We start from the raw sequence: 24609 nt of genomic DNA, 5'->3' as shown, positions 1-24609 counted from the left end.
AAGAAGCCTTCCTAAATAAAATTATATGCAAAAGACAGCTCACAGTAGACATTTTCTTGCAAGAATAATGGAAATGCGACTGAGATGTGACTACCTAACATTGCAGTTTTGTTTAGGACGGGGAACCAAGTAAATCTGCCAACTGCTGCACATTTTTTCACAGTGACAAGATTTCCACAATATGATAAAATTAGAACTGTAAGAGCTTGGAGAGCTCTCTTAACTTTTAATTAAAACTCTCCAAGCTCACTAAAAATAATTAGGCATTAAAATGTTCTGGTTTTCCTCTGAATTCATTTGCACTACTTGAATGGTCTAGGTCTTGCATGAAACAACAGACATTCTAAACAGAAACACTGGAATTTAACCGGGGGTGATTTCCAGACCTGCTTTCTATGATGTGGCTAGTGGGAAAAACTGTAGAGTGTGAAGTTTTTACCAATTCTGCCTAAAATGGTTTGTTTCAACAGGAATTCTCTAGCGCAAAGAGCATTTGCAGTGAACAAAATGCATTCTTCTTAGTGCAAAACTCTAGATAAAAAGGAGTTTGAATTTCATGGAAAGAACAACCCAAGATACAGTTCTGACCTTTATTTTTATTTATTTATTTAAAAGCAGAACCTTTAACCTTGGAAATGTTTTTGTTCTCTTAAAATAACTCATACAATGCTATATGCCACACTATTTTTAGAAAAGCAACAAGAGAAAGCATGCTTTTCCCATACAGCAGGGCACTGATATAAACATCAACACAGATGCTCTGTGAGAGAGAGCTGGACTTCTCAAGCACTTGATCATTAAGGAATGCACCAACTGTTTTAGATAATCTCGTGCCAGCTCCAATTCTGCTCCACACTCCCCTTTGGGAGTGGCAAATCTTGTCCTGCTCCTAATTTTTCATTTTACTCACTCCTCCATTCTTTTTTTTTTTTTTTCCGAGAACAGAGGGAAAAAGGCATTGTGTGCCAAGCAATGCAAGACTAAAATCACTTCCCCAAACAGAGCAAAACTTTCAGACAATTAACCCTCCCCTCTTCTTTCAGATAAATTACTAAGTATAAAATGCAATCTGTTTCCTTTGTTTACTCAATATGAACAATTTGTAAATGACTCAAGGATAAAATTCAGAAAATGTTGTGCTAAATTAGAACCATTATAAACATGCTAATGACTGCTCAACTAAAACATGCAGGATCAGTGTGAAGAAATATATTTAGTTCCTGTGGAATACAGTTGTATTGCCTGAGAACTATTTGGTCACTTAATTGTATATGATTACTTCAGGAAAATGTTAATTTCATGAACATTGCACTAGACGATACACTGTATGTCAAAAGGAGCTTTCTCAAATGTCAGTGTAATCGCTTGGATGCAATGTTTTGGCATATTAGTAGAAGAGCAATATCTTTTACGTCTGTCAAAATTACATGTACATTTCATTCCTCCACTTAAAGTTTCTCTTCCATTATAAGGTATATTTTACTGTTAGATTGGCTGTATTCATTGAAGTACACATCATTGCCTTATTTGCATCACAATGATAGCAGACTGTATATTATATGTAATCACCTATTCTCTAAGTATGTACATCTCTATTTACTTCCCAAGTGAACATATAATATTGGCAAGAGAGTGTCTCGGGCTTTACAAAACAGCAGTCAAGGACAGTCAGGAAAAGGTGAACACAATTTTCTTGCAATTCCTGGCCAAAAGATTGCATAAACTGATATAATAAAGGAGAATGATACACTTATTTTCCTGTCTCTTACTATGTATCAGCAAAGTAACAAAATCAATAGGATTTGCAATATTTGTTATTTTGCAAAAGAAGAAAGTTGTGTCAATGGAAGGAGATCTCAAAATCTTCATTATTTTTCTTTGCTTCCATATCTTAACATCTTTCTGCATTGACCAGCAGAAGATCAATTTTTTTCCTCAAAGTGGAAAAGAAGAATTCTGAGCCAATATATCAGCTAGAACTCATCAGCACAGCCACTTAGTCTTAAATATATTTAATCCCATACCTCCATTCTTTGTTATAGTCCTTTTATAACCCTAAACACTTAACTTTCATCTTTGGTATCTACTCTTTTCACACACTTGTGAGTTGAAGTGACATTCTTCTCATTATTACTCAAATAAACTATCGAGAATTTAATCCTTAAATTTTCTTTGTTCAACTGCTCTGGAACAAGTCACATATCATATGGCCTATGGACGTGTAGTGTCTTTCTTTTACAAATGAATTTCACTAGTAGCTCAAGAAGTTGCAGATTGCCTGTTAGCCTATGTTCAGCTACGTACTAAACCCACTCACTGGACTCATCTTATTAAAGACATGGGGGCAGATTTTATTTTGTCTTAACAGCTCTCCTAGATTCTCCAAGCTGAAGCAAGCAGGGGATCCCATCTCAACTCAAGAAATTATGCGGTAGCATAAATAGGCATTTATGTCATTGCATCTTCTTCTATCAAGTGCAATGCCAAATAAGCACAGTATCATTTAACACAGCAGAAATTCCATAAAATTTCTATGAAAATATTAGTAAAAGTTTTGGGGAGTAAAACCATCATAAATAAAAGGTAATACAAAAATACAAGTGTGTGTCCTTCACACCAGGTCGGTTTGCAGGGGGATGAGGAGTGAGGGGACTTCCTCAAAAGCAAGAAAAACAAGTTTTTATTAAACTGACTAACATTCCTTGGAAAATTTGTGAGACCAAATGATTTATAAACAAAACATGGCTGATTCAAAAGACCTCTATTTTGTTCCCCCAAATCATGTTCTACTCATTACTCTTATAATGCAGTAATAAACATCTGTTTAATGATTTGAAGGCTTCTTAATGTTGTGTATAAAAATCTTAACTCAGCTCTTACATAAAATATTCTCAAATTAAAACAATTGTATAACAAAAAGAATTTTTTATTATAAATCCTTAAGCATTTTTGTATTTAAAAGTATAATACAAAGAAAGCAAAATAATATGCTCTTGATTTGAAATGGCTTCAAACAAGGATGCAAAGGAATGAAAACAATAGCTAGAATCTCCTCTCTATTTACCATTTCTGAAGGTTTCTATGGAATATGATGCAGTCTTTTCCAGGACACTAAAATATACTGACAAAATCAGTTCTATAACCTCCTTTATACTAATAAAATTTTTACTTAAACAAACTATCATATTCTGGATAAATATAGAAGCAAGACTTTACGGAGCTAATTCCAGCAAACAGAGCTTTAAAAGGTTTACAAATCTCACAAGCACTGATGTACTTGCCATGAATATATATTTCAGGAATGACAGCTCGTTTGTTACAAATCTGTGGAAAGAATGCACTAATATCTTAAAAAAATAATTTCTTAAAATTTTCATTTCCCTATATACGTAGAGCTGAAAATTAGCCATTGAATTTTTTCTTGTAAAAGAACATTACTGATTTTGCAAAGTCAGTTACTGGAAAGATATGGAAATGCTAGAATTAAGGTTGTCCAGGAAATATTAATTCAGCCCCCATGTGAATAACATTACGATACATTATTTAATTTATTATTTTTTACAGGATTCTTGCTACATTCAGCACATGGGATAGCCCCAGACAAAAGCATAAACTGAAACTGCAGAGTAAATGAGGCTGTGGCCAACACGATCATTGGCCATGTTTCATTGCAAAACTTCAAAGCAGCTAAATGAACAAGGGATGGAGCTGCAAAAGGAGAAATGATGGGTCGCAGTTTCATTTTCTGGGAGCTCAATTTAAAAAACTTGGGATTGTATTTGAGGAATTGCTGAACATTCACAGCTGCAGCTGTGTCAATGTAAAGTCAATGTAAAGACTGAGGCTATCATATATATAGCAATATATAAACTGCTGCACAGTTAGGTCCTCTGGAAAAGAATCAGGACATAATCACCTCAAGCTGAACAACCGATAAATCAATGAGGCTTTTAAAGTCACACTCCTAGTCCTACATTTGTGAAGCTGATATAGTCTCACACCTGTGAAGCTGATACAATTTGTTTGTAGTATATTTACAGAATATGCTGAAAAACCCCAGCCAATTGTGTGATATCCATGTCTTCAGAGTACAGCTTGAATAATAAGTAATCAATAGACACGAAGGCTTCAGATTTACCAGCAAGGATATAACAAGCTACTGGATAGTTTCACATTCACAGAGGATCATTCTGTTAGTGAAATGGATGAATCAGAATTCTTTTTGAGGAAAAACATTATTTAATTGTGTAAGAAAAATTATACTAATCTACATGGAAACAAAAATTGTTTTCATTTTTAAATGTTTCAAGTTCTGTTGGGTAACTGAAGAAAGCTTTCACGAGATATGCAGACACTCTGCAAAATTAAAACAGTTTTAAACCTGTACTAATATACAGCTCAGGCTTTTATAAATTAGATTTAGCAGCCAGATTTGGAAACAATTGAGATTTGCAGGGTACTGATCACATCAATTTAAAGACAGAGTGAATAGGAAATGGACTTTGGTTTCTCCGCACTGGACTTCACCGATTAAAAGCACTAACGAAAATGAAAGAGTGCATGTGGCACCCTGTCCTAGGGTAGCAAAACAGACACAACCTCCTTTTGCTGTCCTGGCAGAGCATCTCTTGACATCCCTCATGTACAGGATGACAGATCTGTATAGGTTTTCCTGTCTGCTTAGGGCAAGTGATGTCACAGTCTGATGCGCTACTTGACCCATTAACTCTTCACATGTTTGTTGGCAGAAAATATTATTTCCCCCAAAGTTGGTCCACAAATTCATTGTCATATACATCTTCCTAAAATATGTAGCATAGTAATATAATAAATTCAGGATCAAGAAAAGGGAGGCCATTTGGAAAAATCTGAGAGGAGATTTAATAATACTTGGGGAGTTCTCCCAGAATCTGCTATCTAAAGATACACCTATTCACTACAATTAAATCTTCATTGCTACAGAGAAGGGAAACCACAGAAAGCTCACACTACCTGTTTTGAATTATTCTTTATTTCTTATTCTGCTAATAAATGTCCTTCCTGTTCCAGAACCCTCCTCACTACAAGTAAGAAATAGGCAATAGTGCTCTAATGAATAATCCCACAGCCTTCACTAAAAGTTATATTGCAGATAACAAAGACAATTTACACAATTTCTATCTTAAAGATTTAGTCTTCTTGCTTTTTTTTTAATTTAATCTAGAATCTATAGTTATAACAGTTTAAATTAATTAGTTAATTTTAGCTGCGTAACTCCCCAGAAAATTTAAGTATGCATTAAATTCTACACAGCTACTTTGAAATTGCAGATTAATGCTGTTTTACAATACACCCTTTACACAAATGCAAAATAATCTAACAAAGACTCAGTTGTTTAGAAGGATTTTTCTCATATTTAGGGCCAATAGAAAACTTCATGTTATCAGAACAGCCCCTACACAAAAGATTGCTCAATTATAAGTTCTGATTTGATCTTAGAAGTAACCGTTCCAGTGAACAGGACAGGTTAGAAATATTTTTGTTTGAATGCTAAGCAACATAGTATATTGTAAAAGTATGATATTGCCTTATTCATTTAAATATCTTACCAAATTCAGTGCATAAGCAACAGGTGAAGATTAGAGTGTCTTTAACAAGGCCACTGCATATTTTCTAAGGCTAGATCTTTTATATACAAGTTTGTATGTATGGACTTCATACACAAAAAGTAGTATGGCCACAACGGTTTGAACGTGCAATGCAAAGACTTGTTACTATCAAGTGGAAGGCAGAAGTTTGGGCTGCTGTCAGCTTCTCCGTGTGCTCACAGTTTGGCCCATCTAATTTGTGTTTACATACATTACATACATTAAAGTTGAGATTAATCAACTTTTCGTTGTCTTTACTCCACATGAGAATTATCTAGCTGAGGTTTTTATTTTGACTTTACCTACAAAACTTATTGTTTAGACAGCCATACAATCTTTTCTGTCAACTAATCACTTCTCTAATCTTGAGGCTGCAAACCTGCCTAAGCCCTAACCCTGCATTTGCACTCATACTATTAATATAATCACGAGCACTAGGAAGGCAGAGTCTCAAACATCGCCAGTTACACGTCTCTGGTTCCTTAAGCTTTTTTTAAACACTTATTTATGGGCAAGGTATAATTTACAGCACCTTATGTATCGCTGGGCAGGTGATACACTGTGACTGCTGCTCCTTATATCAAATACGCTAACATCATTGTCAGTGGTGCCCACTTTTCCCCACCAATCATATTTTCACCTGTTCTCTCACATCATAAGATCTGACTGAGAGCTCGTGAGGACAACAACTGTTGTTTGCTTTTACTACTGCTATATGTACAGCACCTAACATATTTCCAAACAGAGGCCCCTGGCAAAAATCGTAAGGAATCATCTTTCTTACTTCTAGTGAAACTCAGAGACCATTCAGAACTCACTGGCCTAAGCTCCATTGAATAAATTACTTTATTTTTGTTTCTTTTTGCTTTCAAAGCTATACATGTCATATAACTCTCAACTGGAACAACTGCTAGTGCTCAGCCTAAGCCAGCGGTCAATGAACACCATGCCTTTGCCTGCACAAAGGGAGGAAGGCATTATCATAGACACAGCTTTTCCCAGGCAAAGTGGTCACTGCAGGTCCCAGAGCTGCTGGTATACTCCATGAATGCTGAAGTCACAGAGAATTTTTTTAATTCTACAATGAGATTGCTCAAGTTGCTCAAGTTCAGAAAGGTTCCAATTGTAGCCAAGTAAGAAGAATTGAAACAAGGTATTTAAAAACAATTCCTTTCAGTGAATTATCCCACATCCAGATATTTTGAGGAATTGTCCAAAAGCTTTTTAGCTGACAGAAAACAGACTATTCCTACCTCAGCAAAATGTAATTCCCTAATGAGATTATTATCTCACAAACAGTGGTGTAAATGTGAACTTTGGTACCAAGACAATAACATCTCCCTTCTTCTGAAAACTATTAACTGGATCTACTCAGCACCTAAGACTGAGTCCCAGAACATAGGTTAAAGAATTTGAATCACCACAGTCCGTTACTTTTTGCAGTTATTTACAAAATAAGTATAAAGTTTGCCCACTCATTTTGATTGCATTTTTCTTGCTCTTTTTGCACTACTGAAATCATTTCAGAAGATGGATAATGACAGAGGTCCAGGACCTAAAAGTTAAACCTTATACTATATTAAATAGCTGATCAGAGAATGAGAACAACTATTGCCAACAAATGTATAGAAAAACCATTATAATTGTTTACTGCGAAGTCATGTAGGAATCACCACATTGGATCAGGCTGTTTAACAATTCTCCTCTAACAATGGTAATTTTTGTGAAGACTAGATTAAAAATTTGAATACCATGAACATATCCCACCTATACTCAAGACTGCACTTTAAAGTAAAAATAGTTTTTTTCCTTTGAAGAAGCTTTCATCCCCTATGCCAGACACAACAAGGACCAGCATTCCACAGAAAGGGTTAGTAGATTTTGGCCAAACAGAAAACCACACAAAGCTAACTTGTAAACCACTAATTTTGCATCCAAAAAGATATGTTATCTGCATGTCAGATACATATGTTCTTATCTTTGTTCAAATCAACAACATTCGGGGGGGTTTTAAACACTACTTTTACAACCTCCTGTTCTTTGCTTAGATGGCACATGCTAATCTTAATGCTCAATTTCTCTTGTTTTGCAGGTGTTCTGGTTTCAATTCACAATATCACAGCTCTAACAGTAAAAGTTATCCATAACAGCTCCCCAAAATTAGATAATTCATGTCAGCTACTAGACGCAGTCCACATGTTGTAAAACAATACCGAACCAGACAACATCCACTATATCCTGTAACAACTGGCCAGAGCTAAGGTGCCAGGTGCTCTCCTATACTTGAGTCTTGTTGCTTGGAGGCTGTGACTCCGTCAGTACCGTATTGTAAAAATCTGGACTAAATCTAGCAAAGAAAGAGATCATTTACAAATCATCTGTGGGTACATTCTGTCTTTGGTGTGTGGCTGAAATTCCCATTAACACTAACATGAACTATGCAGGCCTACTGACGGGTGAATTATATACCGCACAGAAAAGTGGTTTTTTGCTCGATGGATTTTCTTTGATGAACTTGTTGGCTACTGCACAGTCATGTGTATATATTTAAGTATTTCTCTGTGTTTATGCATTTGTATATCTCTACGGTGATCACGTCACTTTGACTAAAAATGCAGCTAAAGCATTTCTTAAGCCAAAATGGGCCAAAGCTAATTTTCCCCATATAAACTTTGGTTTGGCCTTTATTTATCAAAACCAGAAAAAGTTTGACAGAAAAGGGGATCCAAATTGGCTATCACAACAAAAAAAAAAATAGAAGTTAGGGCCTTTCTTGAGACTTACTTTATAGGAACCTTAGGCACAACTTTCACTTTCTAGAAAGTGGTTTTCTCTTGAACACACATTAGAACCATTCATCATCATATAATTGCAAGTTGTCAGTCAGAGCCGCACCCTTCATGCAGTGGCAGGCCGCCAACACATCTGTCAGAAGCACTCACAAGCTTCCGTGTATTATTGTAATCCCCTACAAAAGGAACAAGCCCATTCATCCAGTCCACATTTTCCACATCAAATGACAACTGTAAACCCTGAATCTGGAAAAATAATAGCACTTACCCTTAAAACGCCACACTTGTCAGGTGACCATAGGCTAAATGCCAGAAAGCAAATATGAAATAATTCTAATCCCCACATGTAACGTGTAGGTTTTAGGGAACTGAGTTCTTCATGCACCAAAGAGGAAACCTGGGTTCTGTACATACAACAAAGTGGTCTCCAATGGTGAAACAGGCTGCGGGGATAAATTGTTGTACCCTGTCTGCAAACACTCTCTTCTTGCACTCTAGACTTGATTAGGAAAAATTTCTCCTTCTTCCTTAATGTTTCTATTCTCTTTTTTTGGCTTCTTCTGTTTCCTCTCTCCTTTACCTAGAATCATCTAGTCTTTATGTTAACACATACACTTTTCTCCTTTTCGTCTTTTCTCTTATACCTCTTGAAAGATGCATTCTGCTCAAGCAGGCTCCACAGGTAGCACTTCAAGCCCAGCCTGGATTTAGTGAACCTAAGGGGCTTGGGTCAATGAGTCCAAAGTAGGCAAGATTCTCTTCTCAAAAATTATGTTAAGGACTTTCATGGAGAATTAAACTGCTTTCAAGGAATTAAATACTGCTTTGCACAGGACTTCAGAAGCTTATTTGCAGAGCATATGCGTACAAGAATCATAAATACTTTGGAAAATGAGGTAGAGTAATAAGCTTTACCTCTCTACTTCCACTAACTCTTTAGCATTGTCTCTCTGGAAAAGTATGACAGTTCAGTCTTCAAAAACATTGAGTAAAACACGTGTTACTGCCCTTCAAGACAGCAATGCAGCCACCTGAGCCCAGCAAGACCTTCAAAGAAGCTTTGCTTCAGCAGGTGTGGCTGTGGATGGAGCCTAATGCTTCCCTCTAACCAGCCAGATCTTTATACATGCTTAGATACAGAGGTGAAGCCATGATGCTTCTCTGATCCTCCTTCCAATAATTTGCCCCCAGGAACTTAAAAGGAGCAGGAGCAGACAATGAGCATGCACGTCCAACCATAATGATTGGGCTGGTAAAGGCTTTGTGCACTCCGCACTGGGATTGGCATTTTTATCAGCCCTTCATACAGGCAAAATGCATATGATGTATACAGACACATACAAACATACATTTCTGAAACAAATTGAAAGACATATGATGGCTGACCCGCTACAAAATTTATTTCCAAGAGCAAATAGAGAAAGCATTACTCCTGAGTGCTACAGCCAGGAGTAAATTATATAATCTCACTGCACAAAGGAAGATAAATACCATAACAAATCAACTCTCAGCTGTGCTGCGTACCTCTCTTCATGCAGTGGCGGTGGTGTTCAAACTGGTGTTAAGGAAAATCTAACAATTCTCAGACTATCTAAAAAAAAAGTCTCTGAGTACTGTAAAACTACCACACAGGCATGAAGAAGCTTCAGAAACTGCTCTGCCTGCTCCTGGATGGTCACACAGAATAGTCTAGGTGGTCCACCCCCAGAATGAAGCTGCAATATAGGAATATCAGAGTTTATTATCACACTCCTGCAAAACATGCTGGTTTTCAGAACATCAGTGGAGGGAAAAAATCAATCCCTCAGTCCTTTCATGACAGTTTCTCAGGTAGAAAGATGCTCTTTTTATCTCAAGACAACTACTGAAAAATGTAGTTCTTTTGCAAAATGGTAATACAAAAAGCTTTAAGCACAATGGTATCTTTTTTCAATTACACTATCTTACATATCTTTTACCTATTTTCAAAGTTTACTTGACAATGTTCATTTTTTCAGAGCTATGCCATATTCAGTAACTCTGAGTTTTCTGCATGAATGAAGACCAAATTTCACTAAATGTGAATGAAATTAATTTTGGGTTTGAGACATCATGAGGTAATAATATCTGCTGTAAACTGGGTATATCAGGATAAATGAATGCTTTCTTTATATATATATATGATACTGAATATACACAAATATAAGTACAACATATGGTGAACAAGAAATAAACAAAACTGAAAACACTTTACAACTGCATGGCAAGTATCCAAACTAAATTTCAGGTAGCAGATGGCATGAATAGGATACATGTGAGAAACAGGCAATTTCAATTATCTCTGAATAGTTCATAAACAGGAAAATTTGGCAAACCACAATTTTAAAAAAAAGGACTTGAAAGATAACATCATGTAATAGAGATAACTGAATTGAAAATATAACAATGCAATGTTATTAAGCTCATCCTGACCATAATTTCATAATGAGTATTAAATGATTACATGTGACAGAAAAGAGCTGCCCCAAATACTCATGCCTGGAAAATGTAATAATTAATTATTCCAAGTAGGGCTCACAATTTCATTTTAGTTATTACCATTACCTAAAAGTGACCAAGAGATCTTGCTCATCAAGTCCCTTCTTAGCTTTCGTGCAATCTTCAAATGGAAAAAAAAAAAAAAAACCAAAACCAAGTAGAATCTGGACCCAGTCATTTGTATAAACCATTATTCATACAAACTTAAATATTTATTCAGCAGAGGGCAGATTTGCCCATAGATGTCATGCAAAAATCATATTGTTTTGAGCCATACAGTGAAAAGAAACATTATTTGAATCTTTTCTGAGTCACACCAAATGAGAATCTGATCTTCACTAAACTGTTTGCTCTCCTTTTAACTTCTCTTTTAGAAAAATTCAAATGTGTCAGGTGGATCTCTGAAATTTCAAAATTTGATAAGTAGGACAGAGGCTAATTTGCTAGACATTTCATTGAGATGCTTACAAATGTTGTGTAGAGTCAGCCAGGCAAATCACCTAGGAATAAATTCTTCAGACATTGTACTATTGCTTTCATACTCCCCTCCTTAACTCTCCTTTCCACATAAGAAACGTGTCAGACAAAGATCTATTAGCTCAAATCCCTGAAGTTATTCAGATATCTAAATACGATTTAAGTGCCTAGTTGCCATTTGTGTAATTGGGAGTTAGATAGCTAAACAATAGTTTGGGTGTCTGTATTCCACTGAGAGGTAAGCTTTTCTGTTAATGAAACTCTCAGCATTATCCCTATGAAAAAAAAAAATTGCAAAAGAGCTCTCAACCATTCAATTCTTAAGCTAGATTAAAAATCAAAACCAAGTAAAAGGAAAAAATATCCTGTCTGCATAAATATAAGCAGAACAAAGCATAATTTACACTGAAATATATATATATTTTTATTTTTCAGAGTTGCTGTTAGCAAAGAAGATAGTACCTCCAAGTATCAGAAAAGAAAGGAAGAGTTTATTGACCACTGTGATCCCAGAAACGTTCAGCAAGAATCAGAAAAGCTTTTATCCAGTTCAAATGATAAGTATTTCTCTTTTTTCAAGCTAATAAAGAGAATTTGATCCCTGTTAAAACAGAAGGTTGTTCAGAAGGCTTTATCAACAGCACCTTCAGCCTGGCATAATAGAGGCACAGCAAAATCAACAGACGCTATTGAGCATCTCAATAACTGAGGTCTGGGTCTTTGAAAGAATTACTAGTCTGCCATTTCATAACTGTCATTTGAAAGAGGAAAAGTATTGTTTAATGACAGTTGGGTTTTACTGTCCAGATGAATTGGAATAATACATAGAACCCATGTATTTTATGTACATTGAATGCTTAGGAGATTTATTTATACATCTGTGTGCTTATAGCTAGATACAGATCATACACAACTGCAGTATTTTAAAAATGGCCAGAAGTTTTAGATATGGTGCTTGAATCAAATTACATCTCATTTTCAAAGCTGGTGGGCCCAGTAGTTTTGGAAGTTGAAGTTATAAGTGCTAAACATATCTCAAAAATCAGTCCCAGTATGTTTCAAGTTAGGCATCCAAAGTCAGTAACCACAACTGATCATTTGGGTCAATGGAAAGTATTTTCAGAATATACACAGCTACAGAATCAAGACACTAAGAGCTAAATATCCTTTCCATCACAAAAAAAAAAAAAAAAAAAAAAAGGCTGTTATATAATATCTTCCAGACAAAGCAATACAGGAGCCACCAGCTTCCAATATGTTTTTAGAATTCAGAGCCTCCTTGGGGGGAGGCAACTACTTCTTTTGGGGAACTTAACCCTTTCTCATCATACCTCAGACAGTCCTTTCACAGGTCCTTCTACCACAACTGACAAAGTCAATGCCATATCTCCTATTCTGGAAGTTTAGGACACACCAAAAGCTACTAAGGAGTTGTCAGAAGTGTCAGTGGCCACCCCATATATTAGGAGCCCCAGTCAAGCAGGGATCTCTTGAGCCCACAATTCCTGTCCTCAGTAAGTGCAGGTAGCCATATAACAATCAGCAGCAAAGTCTGTAAACTTCACCAAGCTCCATGTGGCTACTCACTTCAAAATGAACATGGTTCTGATTTCAGAGTGATTGTAAGAGCAGGGGTTCAGCAGACTTGGGTTTAATGTCATTTTTATTTCCCTACTTGCCTGCCACTGACAGTCCTGCAAAAGACTCTCATCCTTTCTATGCCTCAGAGTACAGGAGATTGCCTGGCTTTGCAAAAGAAAGATCCCATGTTAAGAATATACCTTACTCTCTCTTTACTATAAAAGAAATTACAAAACTTTCTAAAATTTAAAAGTGCAGCAGAAAACTTACACTTAATTCTTAATAGACTTAATACAAATTAAGTGGCCCAACTACCAGTTTCAAACCAGTAAATCAGTATGTTTAAGGTCAGCAACCGATAAAGCAGAAACATATGCTCTGCCTCACTAATGGCATAAAGAACATTCTCTGATTGTCTTTTGGTTGAAGCCAAATGTTTGTTGGTTAAAATAAGATTTATTTTAGAAACATTAATTTTCAATAGCTTGCAAACTGATTTATTTTCTACTAAAATCTATGAGATTACTTTTAGTTTAAAAAGACTTCCATAATGGTTTCTGCACAAGACCTATCAAATGATATTTCTTGGCCCATAACAGTCATCCACCCTTTCTCCTGGCTAAGAAACCTTCCCACAGTATATTATAGTACAATATGTGAGCTACTGTGTTTGAGGTTACAGCTTATTTTATCAAGCCATAGATGTTCCCTTGGAACAAATAGATCAATAGTGTTTTCTTCATTTGAAAAAAATACTAGATGCTAAGGCAACAACATTTCAAATATCCAACATATAATTGTAGAAATATACGCATACATACCGTATATCACACCAAACATTAGAATAGAACTATGTGACAGCTGCTGAACTTCCATTTTTCTCATGCATTTGCACCAAGAATCAAGTAGTTAGATTTTCCAGAAACTTCAACTCTCTTTCAAGCACTTAAAAGATGTGAACAATTTCTCTGAAGTGTTCCCGCTATTCTCAGCGCTGCGAGTTTTAATAAATGAAACAATTTTAAATGTAACTAAATAAGAGCTGCTTAACACTAGGTCCGTTTGAAAATCTGGTCCAGTGGGAATACCTCAGAACGAGAGGAAGTTCAACCAGCATCTTTAATACTACAGTTTGCTATGCTTAGGGCATAACAGTGTATTATCTAAGCAAGAACTGCAAGATTGGTCCCATAAATTGTAAATTTTGCTTTTTCAAGTTGTGACCAACATAGTTTGAAGAAAGCAGATAATTTCAGTGTCCCAGAGATTAAAGTAAATAAATGGTTTCATGAAAGGGTCAGCTGAAAGAATGGGGCATGCATTGGCTGACAAAAGATTAAAATGCAATCACATATGTAAAAGCCACAACTTGGAAGAAATCATGTATACTTGAAAAGATATTTAATACTAATAGATTACATACTTTTAGTTGAGTTTGGATCATCTATCCTCATGACTCATTATGTATTTGAGTACATCAATTATATCATAAATAATTTATATCATTACAATGTTCTGTGGTTTAATGCATTTCAAATTGTTTTAGACAGATGAGGGTCTTACATGTCTCACACACCTCAACAGATCAAGACACTAAAAGTGAAACAAAACATTCTTCTTAACAGGTATTAATACTTTTTCATATAAAGAAATTAATGCAAAAGATACCAAAGCATAGTGTAAAACCAGGTGAGCACTAGGGTCACCAATTTATAAACAAGGTATCTGAAGCAGAAAGGTTAACGTCTTTGCCCAAATTCAAAGCAAATCACTGCAATCACTGTGCTTCTCTCCAGATTCTGAGCCAGCTCCTGGAACATAATAGAAAACCTAACAAAAACAGCTTGTAGGAAACATTCTTTTAACATACAGCATGATCACAAACACTGAAAGGCCGGTTGACATTTTCAAAGCTGCAAAGGGAATTTGGATGCCGCCAATTCTCATTAACTTTAATGGGAACTGGGCATCCAAATCTCTTAGGCAGTTTTGCAAATCCCACCACAAATGACCATTTAGGTGGTAAGCATTAAATGGTATTGCCTGCCAGGCACCTTTATCTTAGAGAGCTACATAAAACAAAGCTCCATTGTTTTCTGCCTTGTAGAATAGTATGTGAGCTAAAGGAAGTTTCTCACTCGTGGCTTACAGAGAAGCAAATTTTCCTGCCATTTGCAAGGTGCAATTCAACCAGTTTCTTTAGACTATCACTAGGAAAGACAAGACAAAGAAAAAGCATAGGAAAACAATCACTGCTGAGAGATAAAAAGCAAATTCACTTTAAGTTGGTGAGTATTTCTAAGCAGACACTTCTGAAATACATGGGCTTTTTATTTCACTTTTAATAGAAATATTTGGCACTATTGAAGTGCTGTATTTCTCACCTATTCATCTTTTACTTTCTATATGCCCATCTTTCTGACTAACACCTTGGCATTCAAACAAGTACTGTGCTCAAAAATAAAAAAAAAAATAAAACCTGTATAAATGACAGAGTGTTCAGCCATGAACACATTGTCTTTTATGAATATTATAATCACAGAATCAATAAGCCTACAAAGAAAAAACAGGACACAAAACGTGTTTTGTCATTTCTGACGAAGTTATAAAAACAACAGACATTCAATATGCCAAGTGTTCTTCAATCCTTCATAATCATAGCCTTATTGAAGTGAGGACAAAAAGGGTCTAATTGCATAGGAGCAATCTCAATGTAATAGGTTATACACCCAGGCACTGCTGCACAATACAACAAAAACAACGTTCCCTGTGTATAGCAGAATGTCATCTCTCATTTTCAGGCAATTACCTTCTTTCTTGTCAACAGTTTTAATAACCTCCATCATCTCTAAAAGACTTTTGCTTCAGTTAAATAATTTTCAGCTTTTTAATATGCAAATGTGCTTGTTCATATGCATGGGTGAAGTGGCGCTGCTACTTGAAATGTGTCAGTACATTGTGGAGCACCTGCACCTCGGGGAAGCTTGATTTAATTGACACCTAATACTATTCATTATTCCACTTAGTGAGCAACTCCTATTAGTCACCTGTAGGTTTTCCTATAAGCAGGGCTTTGGCCACCAATGAAAATATGAATATTTCTATAAATAGAGTGGCCATATTTAGTAAAGGGGGTTCACTACTGGTGAGTCTGGAACACCATCTCATTGTGAATATTTCTTAGGATTTCCCCCCACCACTTTCCTCCCCAAAACTTTTCTTGACTGTGATGGAAGTCAAGAGTAACTCCTACTTTAAAAATATCTTATCTGTGTTAAGTATTGATACCTTAATTCTATAACTGATCTAAATGAACATTGTGTGAAGTCTGCAAAAGAAAACAGAGAAAAAGCATCAAGGTGGGTGTTTTTTATTAAGGTAGCTACTGTTTCCTTAAAGTGGCATCTGAGTTGGATGATTCAAACGTCTGCTTTACATGATCTGAATGTAATCATTGGCTGTGCAAATAAATGCAGAATATGTGTTATTAATTGAATATTCCTGTAATAAATATTTACCGTTATAGTTTAGTCTAACCTTATCCAGCTAACAGCCAATTTTGCTCAATTGTGAAGGATGTACAACAAAGATCTTTAAATTGCCACATGAAATAATTATGTTGAATATGGGATTCTCCGTCTTTACTGATATGAATGTGATAAATATATGCTACAAAAGGATACCGTTAAAGACTGTCATTGTTCTTTTATTGCTGTATTACAACTCAGGCACAGTGCACCGTATGTGCTGAGTTGATGATATCGGGGTTGTTTCTTTACCACATGGTCTGTAACCTTATTGTTCAGGCCACATTTCTTTCCAGCATTAATGCATTTGTTAGTCCCAGAAGGCTTAAACTACAGATGTTTAACATCCTGCTTATGGACAGATCATCTGGAATATGAACTGAGAAATCTATACAACTTATTAGTATATGTTAGGAGTGTAACAGAGATTTAATAGTCTGTTCAAACTAGATTAGTGAAACCATTTCTTACAAAAACGCAACTTCTTATAATAGACACATGTAAAAATGAAAAATTAAGATATTCTTTTGACTAAAATATGATTTTTATCAGAAGAATTTGTCACTAATTAATGCTGTTTACATAATAGTGCATGTAACATTAATTACAGTTTTCAAAACGTTAACTGCAAACCTTTTTTTTTTTTCTTTCTTCTGTGAGCACAGATTTACCAGTATGGTGGAACTCAGAGCTCTTTTGAGGATTTTTCTGCAGCGTATTCAAAGTGATCATAAATCAAGTCTAGAATTCAAAGACAATTAAGGACATAAGCAGTAAAAAAGACTGAGTAATGCTAACCCAGAACTCCAATCATTTTTAAAGTAAGTGGGGAGAACGCTGGTCAACTAGGCGATTGTTGGTATCCCCCAAAATGTAATCTCCAAGCTGAAGAATGGCAGCTGGCAGAACAGCTGGTGAATAGGATTAATGTCAGAAGAAAGAAATAAAACTCAACATATGTCCAAGCCTGCGGTGCTGGGACTGAGCATGATTGTACCCCGACGGATACCATGTGTACAGCTGGAAAGTGCCACTGTGCCATGCTTCTCTACCCCACAAGGTCATTTCTAAGAAGTATAGCTAATATCTGAACTGAACTTTCCTTGAGAACTCCGAGGAAGAAAGGAACAAACAAGCTTCATAGTACAATTATTTTGGACTATTTTAACCCACTCTGGGTGTTTTTTTATAACACAATCTCAACTAAAAAAAGCAGATTAGTATTAAAACTGACAGATTGCACTAATGTAAATATCATTTTAAAGCTATTTAAACCTTTTAATCTCATCACATTCAGATTTCCACATTCAAGGTTCAAATAAGAACCAAAACCACAACTTTAATAAAATAATTTAATTTCATAGTACTCACATATTTTAGTGAAAATAAATCTTAATAAACAGCATGCATAGCTAGAATATGCCTAAGAAATTCAGAAAATGAGAAAAAAAAATGACACTAACATTAATTTATATTTATATTTTGAAATGTTAGCTCTTTAGGATATTTCAGCTCATGTTTTAGCATGCTCCTATTTTTTGCTCTAACAGGGGAGTTGTTGGAATTGGTTATATTGAAGAACAGTAAACATATAAAAATTCCTAACTCGTGAGACAAGCCCAAGTATTTTTAGAAGTTTGAAAGGAACAAATTCTTTTCTGTCTCCATTTTTCTACTATTGGCTTGAAACGGATCCTATCAGCTAGATAGAAAACTTCATATACGATCAGATTCTACACCACAATTGTGTGCAGTGAGAAAGAGCACAAACAGTCAACAAATCCAGTTTCGTTCTGTCACTTTCAAATATGGTGATTTTTGATGCCTTTTATTTTGGATAGGGAGTATAAAAAAAATACAGTCCCAAATACAGGTTATTTTATAAAATATTGGCTTCAGCTATGTCCACTGGAACTTAGAAACACCTATTTGATGAAAATTAAAAAATCATTGAAGTGACAAATCACACGCACACACCAAAACAGACTTGTCTCCTTTTCTCTTCTTTTCTTTTTTTCTTTCTTCTTTTCCTTTCCTTTCCTTTCTGTTGTCTTATTCTGTTCTTTTCTATTCTTTTTATTTTTCTGTTCTTTTTTCTTTTCCTTTCTGGCATCATATCAGGAAACATGCAGTGGAATAATATCCCACACACTCTTATCAGAGGAAAAGACACATGCATCTGAAAGGATGCTAGCACACAAAGCTACCTTGGTACCCTAAAATGGAATATCCAACTGGTGCTCCATCTGTCAGCTGCAAGACAGCAACAGGTAACCAGAGGTAGTATTTTATTACTCATACTCAGTTAACTTTACTAAGGAGGGTAACTGTATTCTTTTCCACTTAAATAAAATAATCAAGAAATGGAAGGCACCCCTAGCAATTTGTTCAGCTTAGAAATACAATTTTCTGACTTGTAGAAAGATCCTGGTTCATGTTTTAATAACAGAAATCCGCTACAGCAAGAGATGTAGAAGAGCTACAAAAAAAACCAGTACAAATGAGAAACTTGAGTCAGTTTGAAACCAGTGAATGTCAATGTCCACAACAATTTCCACTAAAACCTCTAACCTTCTTTTATTTATCAGATGCTTATATAATACTCACATAATTTTAAATACTGTAGTATGTTACAAAACTAGAGGCCTTCTAAACAGATTTTATCCTGGTATAATCCCATTAGCGGCTTAATTTTATGTGAGCTACAGTAGAATGAACTGATATAGTTTGTCTCTAAGAATCTTTTAATGTGTGTTCATCCTCTTAACAGAGATACTTCACAATTTGTGTTCCATCACATATTTAAAATGCCACTATAGCCTATTCTTCAAATTTATTTAGAAATACCTACCAATTTTCTACTTATTTGGAAACACCTACTCATTTTTACGAAGTTGTCCTACCCATTTTTCAAAACAAAGTCAATAAGGAAAGTGGAAAAATATTTTTTCATAATGATAGTAAAAGTATAATGCTTATTATATCCTCATGCCCTGATTACTGACTCCTTCAGTAGGAAAAATGTTTTAATTTTTCAGCACACATATATCTGCATTCCTAACAAAAGTAAAACTTCTAGAGAATGATTTTGAGCTTTCCTTGAAGAAGGACTCATATGTTAAGGCCTAAATGTCTAATCAAGATAGCAAGTTCCAGATATTTTTCATCACATAAAATTATTCCATTCTATTTTAAGACAATCTTGATTCTAAGTAAGAATCTCCAGTAGCACTCATCTATTATCATTATGTACTGGCAAAAAAGGTTTTGTTTGCACTCACATAAAAGGGAAAGAAAAGCACATTGCTTATTAATAACTACTGAATTGTTTAAGAGGATTTTTAAGATATAAGTAAAAAGAATTTCATAATTTCAATTTCTCCTTTTCATTTAATAGTAGACATTCATTAGGACCCACACACTGTAATAAATTATAATAATTTCAAACAAGAATTAAATTACTAGGTACCTAGTGAAAGAGCCATTTTTTCTTAGGTACCCTGTAATCTAACTGTCAGATTTAAAATCTATTCCCAATCAACTCTTCACAACATTCACATTTATTCATCTATGCTAAATTAATAAAAGGTGTGAATAATACTGACAAAATTGATCATTATTGTTCATGTAGATTTAGAAAATTATAAGGTAATCTAAAATATAAAAGGAATCGAGGGAAACTATTACAGTTCTTATAAATAAATTCATCCTTTGATATATTTTTTTTTTAAATCAGGAAAAATCTTCAACAAGAATTTATTTAAATTGACTAGAAAAGCTATTTAATAAATTGCACATTTCAGAATATAACTACTTTGTATTTCAAAAACTATTAAAAGTTGATGATGACTCTAATGCAGCACAAGAGTTCACCCAAAATCTTTAAAAAGTAATGCTGAAATACCAAAAATGCTACCCAATGAAAGAATGAGTGCAAATTTTTTGTAGGTTGAGCCTAGGATATGCTAAGCACCTTCCATGAGGTCTTGAGCGAGCTCAGGTAACATGGAAGTAAACGGGAATCGAGGTCACTCAGACTCCCTTGGAATCCAGACCCGACTGAGTACGGTGACTCTGAAAAACAGGGCAAGCGTCCCTCCGCTTTATCTGTGTCAAGAGATATAAAAGGGGACAGCATTCTCCAAGGAATTAGAGGTGTTACACAATCATCTCTCCTTATATAGGGACTTACCAGCAAGCAGAAGTAACCACTGGATAGTACCACAGCTCTACATAAAACCAAAGAAAATGTCTATATTAGACTTACCCTGTCCTTTGCACATTTGCAGTAATTCCTACCATCTAACCTCACTGACCCCCTCCCCCCTAACAGGGATCCCTGCAGATAAAGTAAAGCATGTCAACATCTGTTCCCATTCACACCGATTTTAATTTACAAAAAGAGCTTTGCTATTTTCAGAACAGGCTCCAGAGCACAATGACAGATTTAAGGCCTTTAATGGGGCTGCGTTTTGAGTGTGTCAGCGTTTCGTACTCACCGGGACGTGATTCTAAGGGGCTGCACCACAGCAAGCTGAGAGGGGTAACGGAGCTGCAGTAAGGGTGTTCTCACTACTGCGCTATTTGCCTATAAACCAGCTGACAAAGTTTTAATGTCCCTAACAAACCTCTGTGTTTGCTGCTTTGACCAGAAATCAGAGATCCAGAGCACTGGTGTACAATTCCCTCTCTTCCCATTTTAATTCTTCTACCACTACACATCTTCCTGCAATGCAGTATGTGTTACCGGGGGTACATTTTCCAAACAGCTTTCTCATGAGACAACTCTGTTCTTACTGACTTTCGAACACTCGGATTTTTGTGAAAGCTAAGCTAGGTCAAAGCTCTGTGTGTTTTTTGGTTTTGTTTTGGGTTTTTTTTTAAAAAAGGTAGTCTTAGGTCTCTCCTGCTCTGCCATATTACAAATTTCACAATAACTAACTATCATTTTTCTAAAGTTCTTTTAACTGGAGTTTATTTATAGATTACCCTTGTAAATCTAAAGAACTTATTCATCCTACTAGAAAGTTGCAGAGCACTCAGGCTATGAAGATGACAGTTGTGCAAAAAAGATTCACAAAATTTCAGGGAATTCATAGTGACCGAAAATAAATTTTTCCATCTCCTCAAGAGGGTTTAGTTGTTTGTTTTTTTTTTTTTTAAGATATACAATATGAAGAACAACTTGGAGAAACAATGCACAAGTTGTGTTGTAATCATGTAACAGCTAAGACATGAGCAGCTGAGCAGAAGGAAGATGGGCAGTGGAATGCCATACAGTAATCAGCACTGTTGACTAATCAGAATTTGAGACACTAGAAGGTAATAAGGGTATTATAAAGAATGGCTTATTGAAGGAGCAGCTGTTTATGTGTAGCTCACTGTTTAAATGAGTTCCACTAGATTGCCATGGTATGTTTTGGTAAAAATGTTTTACTCAAAAAAAAAAAAAAAAAAAGGAAAAAGAAAAATGAAAAAAAAAATTATTATTATTGTTATACCAGGAAGAGCAAGCACAAGGGTGTAAACATCTGGATATCTGGATATCATGACCACAAGTACACTAAAAGAAGCAGCTATCTAGGTACTGAGGACCTCCAAAAAATGACATAAATGTAGTGGCCCTGGAAGTTACAAAACAATATTCATTACTTAGGCAAAGCCTAAATGTCATCTTTGTTAGCCTCCACCACTGAGTGTTGTTGTCATGGGCACAAGAGCTGAGGTGGTTATGAAGAGGAAAAGACATCTCCTCTTTGGAGACAAAGAGGAAAAAACCAAGCAAAACTAAAAACAACTACAGAGTCATTTAAAGACATTTATATTTGCACTGGCAGCCAACAAACACAATAAATAAATTCAACTTAATTTACAAAACACACCAATTTTAATATCCCTCCACATAAACCTAATAATAAAATAGTGCCATGATCTCAACTAGGAAAATCCAATTAAATAATGTAAAAAGACCAAAAATAGAAACAATATTCAAAATCGCACCAGTGAAAGCCACAACTCGCTACAGTTCTCAGACAATTATCACGTTGTTCAAATCTATGTGCCGTAGGGTTGTTCAACAGTTTTTTGCTTGCTAGTTTGTTTTCAGAAACCAACTTACAGTTTTGTTTTTAAAAATATCTTTGAACTGTTCGGAGCACGAAGGAGACTGCCTAATAGTAGTGGAAATTTATCATAATCCATTATTTAAAATATTCTGCTTTGGACAGCAAGGGCTTGGTAATATTTAAAAGCAGTCAGCAAGCAGTGGAAACTCTGGTATCTTTTGTAACAGTTCACATGTCAAACTGGCAAAGTGCCCACAGCGTACGGCAGAAAAAAAATCTATTTAATGTCTGCCCCACAAGGCGACATGAGGCTTGATTGGCAGAAAGCAGAGAGTGGCTTTTGATCATGTGTCCTAACAAGCAGTTCCAGCTCCTGTCTCTTCGGCTGAGCGGCTCCACATTACCTATTCAAACAGAAGTGACAGGCCACTGCACTACTCTTTGGCTCTAGTCTCACGCAGTGGGAGCTATGCTGGAGACAGAGCCACTGATTAAATATATCACTTTTTCAAGACAAGCAGGTTGTCTGAATCAAAGTTGGACAGAATAGACTCAACATTATTAAAAGAGGATATAAAACCAGAGCTGAGTGATGTTAGGCCAGTTTGTACAGCCTCAGGGATTCACAGACTGACAAGGGGAATAAGGAACAGCAGAACTCATAAAGCAGGGTCAGAAATTAGCTGTGACACCTTGGCCATTTTCCCATCACTTCAGGGCCACTGTGTTTCAAATCCTGTAGTCTCTTCTTGGCCTTTTTTTTAACGATTTGGTGTGCATGGCGGGGGAGGGGAGACATAAAAGTCATTAACTACCAAAAGTTGCAAATTGCAGTTCTAAAATAAAAGATAAAATATTAGCCACATTTTGCAACCCAGTATACGCTGTTTTCTAATTAGATTGGGGCTTTTTCCTTGTATTCTCATCAGCCAAATTATTGTCATCAAATAATTTGTTGATACAGCACTAGCCTAAGGAATAACTGAAAGCTGGGGAAAATGACTGAATAGAGATGCTTATTATATTGCCTTTTTAGTTCATTAACAAATCGGTTTGATTTTTGAGGTTATATGACTGGCCACTGCCTGTTGTGTTATCTGATACACAGACACAGAAAGGCAACAGACGTGATACATTGTTGGGCCATTGTGTCGCAGAAACAGCAGATACACTGAAACCTGGAGGAACCAATACTCCAACTAAATTTTTAATTACAAGGATAACTGCAAATACAACAAAAGCTATTAATAAAGCTGCAAGAACTACATTTAAAGAGCTAAAAACACAAACAGTCCACAGAGGAAACTGAGAAACTGAAGTAAAGGAAGCTTATTTTACTTAGTGATGCATGTGCATGCCAGATCTATAAAACTACTTCTGAGCTACTTAAAGTTCTGTAAAAAAATGTTAAAATTATGACACAAAATCTAGACAGATTTTTTCAGAAGTATTCCCGTGGTAATTCCATTGAAATTAATAGAGTCACCTCTGGAATAAACTTGGTTCAATATTTATTTTTCACTAGGGCAAGTTCTTCTGACATTTTAACAAACCTCTGCCTGATGTGTTAGTTTTCGTTTCACTGTAAATATTTAAAAGTTATCCGCTTGTTACATATTTAAGATACTATAAGGACTGCTAAGACCTACACTGAGAACCAGAGCTGTTTAAAACATTAAAAAATCAGGTAAATTTGAAGATCGAAAGAGCCGAATCCTTTTCTCACGCCTATCCCTTAACACATCCAGCATAGCTAGAAATGCAAACAGAATTCTGTCTTAAGGTGGTGTTAGACTGACAAGAAATTTGGTACAGAGCTCTCAATGTTTCCAGTGCCACTGCAGGCACTCTAGACTGTAGCGTTCAGCGTTCCTCCAGATGGGTGAAAGAGCCTGCTTGCCTCAACATTTTTAATCAAATAAAAGACAGAAGAGTATTCAAGATGGGTTTTTTTAGGTTCAGTGAAGATCATGATTCACCGTAGAAGGTGATGTCACATCAAGTTCTTTAAGAAATATGAGCA

At 35.6% G+C, this 24609-nt stretch overlaps 1 protein-coding gene across 17 annotated transcripts in view; it reads right to left on the bottom strand.

Moving 5' to 3' along the window:
- Positions 1–24609, bottom strand: part of SOX6 (SRY-box transcription factor 6) — a 386403-nt gene that overhangs the window by 189081 nt on the left and 172713 nt on the right. The window lies entirely within an intron of this gene.

Source organism: Chlamydotis macqueenii, chromosome 5 (genome assembly GCF_036417535.1).
Source record: "Chlamydotis macqueenii isolate bChlMac1 chromosome 5, bChlMac1.mat, whole genome shotgun sequence".
Classification (NCBI taxonomy): Eukaryota; Metazoa; Chordata; class Aves; order Otidiformes; family Otididae; genus Chlamydotis; species Chlamydotis macqueenii.
This window is presented reverse-complemented; position numbering and strand designations above follow the sequence as displayed.